We start from the raw sequence: 7,693 nt of genomic DNA on the forward strand, positions 1-7,693 counted from the left end.
TTCCTAAAGGTGTGATTGTAATGTATCTCAAGGTTGTTCTCTGGATTCATGACATTATGGGATTGTTATATGGGTGTGTTTTATAAATTTTCAGAAGATTTATTCTGTATCAATGTTTTTCTCCATATTCTTCCTCATTTATTTCTTGGAATCCCCAAGTGAGTGTATCCATATCCACACAACTACCAGAGCTCCTCTTTATTTTCCCTTAGTTTTACTTTTGCTCCCTGATTAATAATGACCATTGGTCTATTTTCAAGTTTACTTATTCTTTTCTTCTACTCAATCATTAGCTGATAATTAGCTGATAAATTCCTGTAGTGGATCTTTTACTTTAGTTATTGTTGTTTTCATACTTAGAAATTGTAGCTGTCATGAATTTTTACTGATATTTCCATTAGTCCATACTTTTCCATCACTTTTATGTGTTCCTTTTTATCAGAACTTGTTTAAATATTTGAGACAAAGTCTCAGTTTAATCATGACTATCTGTAACTCACTATGTACCCAAAGCTGTCCATCAATTCATGACCTTCCTTTATAAGCCTTCTATATGCTGGGTTTACAGCATTAAGCCAACATTCCTGTCTCCCTTAACTCCATAGTCAATTTTAGTTTTCATTTTTGGTAATCACATACAAGGTCTCTTCCATTCCAGAAAATGATCTACCACTTATGTGATACCCCAACTCCTTTAGTGCCTTTAAGGTGGTGATTTGATTTTTAACATCTTCAGTAGACTTAAGCTATTTCAGATATTAATTTGCATTTGACTGCTTGCTTTATGGGTCCATCTTTCTTTCTGTATAGGTCTCCATCGAAAACTGAATATTCGAATCTAATACATTTTCAACTCAGGAAATGAGATAATCCTTTTTACTAATGTTGTGAGAATTACAGTAGATGAGTTTTGGAGGGTTTGTTTGTTTGTTTGTTTGTTTGTTTGTTTGTTTTGTAACCACAATAGTCTGACTTTTCCAAGGATGCCCAGACATATAAATCAAGTTTTCTCATATCGAGTCTGAACCTGTTCATCTGAGCCCTGATCATCTGTAGTTGCATCCTCATTTTCATCATACATACACATAGTTGCTTTTGCATAGACTTGCTAAAATCTGAGTTTTAATAATGGGGAAAAAAGAGAGGAACTAAGATGTAAGTTCTTAGATTTCTGAGAACTCACTTCAGCTGGAGCAGGTGTATGTGTGTGTGTGACAATAAAAGTAGGTGGAGCCCTAGTCACTTGCTTTTTCCTCTGTGTGTCTTTGGTTATAATCAACACCATGTGATCAGAGCACAGTTTCCCTAAATAGAAGGGGAGGGACATTTCTTCCTACCTGAGCTCCTGGAATCCATGGGCAAATTGCTGAGGGAATATGCAAAGAATGCTGTCAGAAGACTGGTGGTTGAGTACCTAGTACAGTATTACCAGCTAAAATTTAAAAGCCCAAGCCTTCTTCTGGCACTTAGAAGACTTTAATAGATTCTAGAGTCACAGAGCAATTATAGTGCACAGATTCTGACAGTACAATTATATAGTTGTTATCCAAGTACAGGGAGGAAAAACTCCCATGCTTCCCATGTCACCCTCTTCCTAGATTCTTTAAAATTGTTCTTTACAGTAGGTAGAATAATTGGAGCAAAGACTTAAACATTCAAAACATTTGGAAATTTAAGAATACCATTTCAAGTAAAACCAAAGCATGGTTTTTATTTTGTTGTTGTTGTATTTAAATTTAGATTCTCATCATTTCTATGTACTTACATTGAGACATGAGCAAATTTTTTCTAGATTTTTCAAACAAAAATAAGAGCTGAAAACCATAAATGCAACAAAAGTTTGTTATGCAGATTATTAGTGTGCGTTATATAAGCATAATATTTAAAAATTTTAGTACTATTTATATTTTCATTAAAATTTAGCATTATGATCTGGACCTCGTCGTGCACACATCTCATATGCTTAAAACAAGCATGAAGATTATAAGATATTTTAACTAACTATTACAACAAAATTTAAGCCCAGGTTTTAAATGCTTTGCATAACAAATAGAGAAATTATATAGGCTGTACTCAAGACTTTCAACCCTTTCACCTGAAAAAAACAAAGCAGATAGCATGTCATTCAACCTGTATGATATCCAGTAGTAGACTTTTACAGCTCAACTGTCATTTGCTTATAATAACTCATATGGATGATGTGATTAAAGAGAATAGTGGTACATTCCCAATCAAATGTATATGTTTATACAATGTCTACTTCTGGATTCCTAGGGTGACAAATATTCTATAAATAGATATATATGATGACTCTATGGGATCATGAGTGAACCATCAAGAGATGAAAGTATCAGTTTACCAATGGCTTTTGCAGCAAAATACTGAGTATCAGTTTACCAATGGCTTTTGCAGCAAAGTACTGAGTGAAAAATCACTCAGTATTTTAATAATCATTTTGTAGCTGGGCATAACTGAAAGCTGGCATGTAGAAGACTGCAGATAGATCCATATCTATCACCATGCACAAAACTTGAATCCAAATGGATCAAAGACCTCAATATAAATCTAGGCAAGGCCATTTCGTGGATGCCAGGGAGCGGAGAGCATCTGCCTGAACAGCTCCGGGAAGTGCGTGGGTGGGCCTGTCGGAGTGTTGAGATTTGAGCTTTGGTGTTTGAACCCAGGGTCTCGAAATGCATCTGATTCCTGATCATTAGATTGTAAGGTGTATGTAGGTAATCTTGCAAACAATGGAAACAAGACTGAACTAGAGCGTGCTTTTGGCTATTATGGACAACTGAGAAGTGTGTGGGTTGCTCAGGAACCTCTTGGCGTTGCTTTAGTTGAATTTGAGTATCCCCGAAATGTTGCTGATGCTGTCCGGGAGCTGGATGGAAGAACACTGTGTGGTTGCCGAGTGAGAGTGGAACTGTCAAATGGTGAAAAAAGAAGTCGAAATCGAGGCCCAACTCCTACTTGGGGTCGACGCCCTTGAGATGATTACTGTAGGAGGAGTCCTCCACCTCAGTGAAGATCTCCAAGAAGGAGAAGCTTCTCTCGAAGCCGGAGCAGGACACTTTCTAGAGATAGGAGAAGAGAAAGGTCTCTGTCTCGTGAAAGAAACCACAAGCCATCTCGATCCTTCTCTAAGTCTTGGAGCTGATCTAGGTCAAATGAAAGGAAGTATAAGACCAGTTTGCTAAAGAAGTAGTGTACAGGAAATAACTTCATGTGACAGGAGTACATACAGGAAATTCAAGTTTTGTTTGAGACTTCATAATCTTGGTGCATTTTTAAGATGTTTTAGCTGTTCAAATTTCCTTTGAACTTTAGTTTTTCATAGAGTGAAATAAACCTAGATCCTGCCCAGTTAAAGTGTGATGTGCTCATGATATAGAAACCACTGGCAGTTTGTCTAGAATCTGGGATACGGTGTGGAGCTGTGTGTACAATGATAGGGAGTCTTTAAAAGCTGTTAGTGAACACTGGCTAACAGGGGGGAACTGCACCTGAAGGCTTTCAGAGGTTCCTTACTGATTGCTATATATGGACACAAAGCTGTAACATTCTTTATTTGGAGACGGAAGACTTTAAATTACCAGGGTACATCGTAGAGCTGAACCTTTGAGTTACTGTGCAAGATTTTTTTCATGCTGTCATTTGTAATATGTTTGTGAGAATCCTTGGGATTAAAGTTTTAGTTAAAAATTGTTGTTTAACTTGAAAGCCTGTTTTTCCTTGCACACTCAAATCTGTCAAATTGGTATCAAGTCCAAGTATAACATTCCTATTGGAAGCCATACTTATATTTTCTTGTAAAGTGCTCTTGGATTAATAAAATACTAGCATAATTGAAAAAAATCTAGGCACACCTCTTAGGAGAGAAAGAAGGTCTTATCCTGGAACAAATTGGAACAGGAGTCTGCTTCTGTAACAGAACACCAGTAGCACAATTAATCGACAATTAATAAATGGGACCTCCTGAAACTGTGAAGCTTCTGTAAGGCAAAGGACATAGTCAACAAGACAAAATAGCAGCCCACAGAATGGGAAAAGATATTCACTAAACCCCATATCTGACAAAGGGCTGATTGCCAAATATACAAAGAACACAAGAAGCTAGTCACCAAAACACCAAATAATCCAATTAAAAAGTGGGGTACAGAACTAAATAGACAATTCTCAATAGAGCAATCTAAAATGGCTGAAAGGCACATAAGAAAGTGTTCAACATCCTTAGCCATCAGGGAAATGCAAATCAAAAACCACTCTGAGATACCATCTTACTCCTGTTAGAATGGCTAAAAACAAAAACACCAATGACAGTTTATGCTGGAGAGGAAGTGGAGAAAGAGGAACAAGTTGGGAGTGCCAACTTGTACAGTCACTTTGGAAATCAGTATGGTGACTCCTCAGGAAAATGGGAATCAGTCTACCCCAAGATCCAGCAATCCCACTCTTAGGCATATACTCAAAAGAAGCACATTTGTACAATGAGGACATCTGTTCAACAATGTTCATAGTAGCAATATTTGTGATAGCCAGACCTGGAAGCAAGCTAGATACCCCTCAACTGAAGAATGGACAGAGAAAATGTGGTACATTTCCACAATGGAGTACTACTCAGCAGAAAAAAAACAAACAAACAAACAAAAAAACAATACAGTCTGGGAATTTGCAGGAAAATTGATGGAACTGGAAGAAACCATGCTGAGTGAGGTAACCCAATCACAAAAAGACAAACATGGAATGTACTCACTCATATGTGGATTTTAGACGTAGAGCAAAGGATCACCAGTCTACAACCAACACTGCCAGAGACGCTAGTAAACAAGGAGGTCCCTAAGAGAGACATACATGGTCCTCTGGAGAAGGGGAAAGGGACAAGATCTCCTGAGCAGACTGTTAGTTTTCTAAAGAGAGTAAAAAAGAAAGGATTTGGATTTGTTTAGATGGTAAGGTATAAAAGATCTGAGAAGAGTCAGGGAGGAAAGATCTTCATCATAATACAATGTATGAAACAAGTATATTTTCAATAAAAATTAAAAACAAAACAAAAAGTACACCCACCCACCCCCACAAGCACATGTGTGCATGTGCACACTTGGGGAAGGTGGCAGGTGGAGGGACCTGGCAACAGAGAGAGAGAGAGTCAGAAATCTGTTTTTCATTGGCCAGCTGCTCTTGGGTTGGAAGCCTGTCCTGAAGGCTGGTTGATATTCCCAGTGACACTTCATTAGAATAAACAGGTTTTCCCTTTAACAGTGGTTATCAAATAGCTTCTTGTTTGGGGGTAGGACTTTGTATTCTTCTTCTCTGTGCAGAAATTTTATTTGAACCTGTACAGGTCTTTCAAATGTTATCACAGTCTTTGTGTGTTCATATGTATATCAGTCCTGCTGTGTCTAGATGATGCTGTTTCCTTGGAGTCATCCACAACCTCTGGCTCTTACAACCTTTCTGCCTCCCCTGTTCCAGGGACTCCTGGGGCTTGAAGATAGGGGTTACATAAAAAAAAATAAACCAACAGAAACAACAAAAACCCATTCAGAGCTGAGTGCTACAATGTCAGAAAATATGGTACAATAAGGCAATGGGATATTTATTATCCAGCTGTTAAGAAAAACTAGTAAAACTAGGAAGTTTGCAGGTAAACTGAGACAGTCAGAACCAATAATGCTGAGTAATGTAGTAAAGTAGACACAAAGGAGCAAATATTGCCTGTTTTCTCTTATATGTGGATGCAAGCTTTTAGTGTGTGTGTGTGTGTGTGTGTGTGTGTGTGTGTGTGTTTCAATTACAACAACCACAGAAGTAAGGTAGGCAGTAAGGGACCAGGGAGAGGAGAGGATCTTCTAAGGAAGGGGTGATCATCAAGTATTATAAAGAGATTAAGGTGAAACTAGAATAGGAAGATAAAATGAGGATGGAAGAACAAATCAAGAATATGGGAACAGGCAACTAACACTAAAGGAGTATTGAAAAGTCCCATGGAACCTACTAATGTAGAAACTTCCTAAAATATATGCATGCATGAAATGAATAAATGAAATCACCATATAACAGGGAGACTGTGCCCCAAATAGATGTCTTGTGGCACTACAAAAAACCTCCAGTGCCAGAAAATGAGTTACATCTTCTAGAGTCATTGCCCAAAGGGGTACCTTAGACCCAACCCCAAACATCACAGGCTATTGTAAAAGTGACTTTTACTCTCCATGACCTGAAGGTAAGATCTTATTGTTGACAAAACAGAACTAGTTTTAATGTGAAGTATCTATTCTGAACATTTTATAATGGATAATTGAACTTTTTATGGTGGCTTAACATGTTGAAAGACAACTTTCAGGGTATTCTCACCATATATGCAAGCCACCATGTACACACACACACACACACACACACACACACACACACACACACACACACACACTAAAGTTTTAAACTGAGTATTTTGTATGTAGTCTGAATTCAAGTCTAGTTAAATGGTGTAACTTAATAAATCTGCTGGTAATGTCTAATGACTTTGTAAATTCTTTATTTGCTGAACAACCTAAAATGTCTCTCTAGTGTAACTACCTTGAAGGCTGTGAATCAATCAATCCATACAAGCAAACCTGCTGTTAAACTTGATTGAACTAAAGAATCTGGGAAACACCTTCAATCTGCACCATCTAATAAGTTGTAATATAAAATAGCATTGGTTTTTGTGTTAGCATCATTAATTATCTTTTGAAACAATAGCAAATTGGTTGGGGAATCATAGATCTTCATTTATAAGACAGAGTGGAATAACAATATGATATGAAATAGCGTGATTTATTGAACTTGGGATTTCAGTAAAAGGCCGAATGGCTTTCAAATCCAGTAAGCGCTATCTTTGATTATCACACTTGATCTAGTGGGAACTAGCATTCTTTCCTGCCAAAAGAGATGTAATATAACTTCTATAAAATTTCCACGACTTCCTGTCCATCACAACTCTGTGAGTCATTTATTCTCACTCATGCTTTGAAAATGTGCGTGAACTAGAATGCTTCCCTGTGTTTCGCAACTGGCTGCCCCATAAAGCAAAATAAGGAAAGACTTAAACTTCGCAATTGCCAATAATGAGCAATCATTACTCAAATTACTTTAAGCACTGATTAGGTTTAAAGTAATGAAGAAAGTACCATAATCAATCATAATCAACCCAAAGGAACTCAATCTGTGTGGAGAGACCTTACAGATTGGCAGAGGGCTCCATCTACAGGGTTCTAAGGGCAGGTGACTAACAGCTCTGTCCCACACTGAGTACTCTGAAACCTGGCCACCCCCCACCTCCACATCCAGCACCATCTCAGAATTCTGAAATGAGGTAAACTGATTTCAAGGATAGCTTTTATATTTTCTTTTTTCTCAGAAAAACAACCTGCCTACCATCCTAAATTGTTGTCTCTATACCTCTAATGTTGTAAGGATTAATTTATTTTATTATTTTATGTATACAAGGGTTTCACCTGCATGTATGTATCTATACAATGTTTGTGCTTGGTAACTGTGGAGGCCTGGAATTACAGATGGTTATGTGACACCATAAATAGGTGATGGGAACCAAGCCCAGGTCCTTCACAAAAGTATCCAGTGTTCTTAACTACTGAGTAAACTCTCCAGCCCCCATCAAAATGAATTTCATAAAAATATATAAAAGTTC

The 7,693-nt window shown here is 37.5% G+C and overlaps 1 pseudogene; it reads left to right on the forward strand.

Moving 5' to 3' along the window:
- Window positions 1–2,586: 2,586 nt before the first annotated feature.
- Window positions 2,587–3,628, forward strand: LOC100756689 (annotated as a pseudogene).
- The last annotated feature ends 4,065 nt before the right edge of the window (window positions 3,629–7,693 follow it).

This window comes from Cricetulus griseus, chromosome 3 (assembly GCF_003668045.3).
Source record: "Cricetulus griseus strain 17A/GY chromosome 3, alternate assembly CriGri-PICRH-1.0, whole genome shotgun sequence".
In the NCBI taxonomy this organism is placed as follows: Eukaryota; Metazoa; Chordata; class Mammalia; order Rodentia; family Cricetidae; genus Cricetulus; species Cricetulus griseus.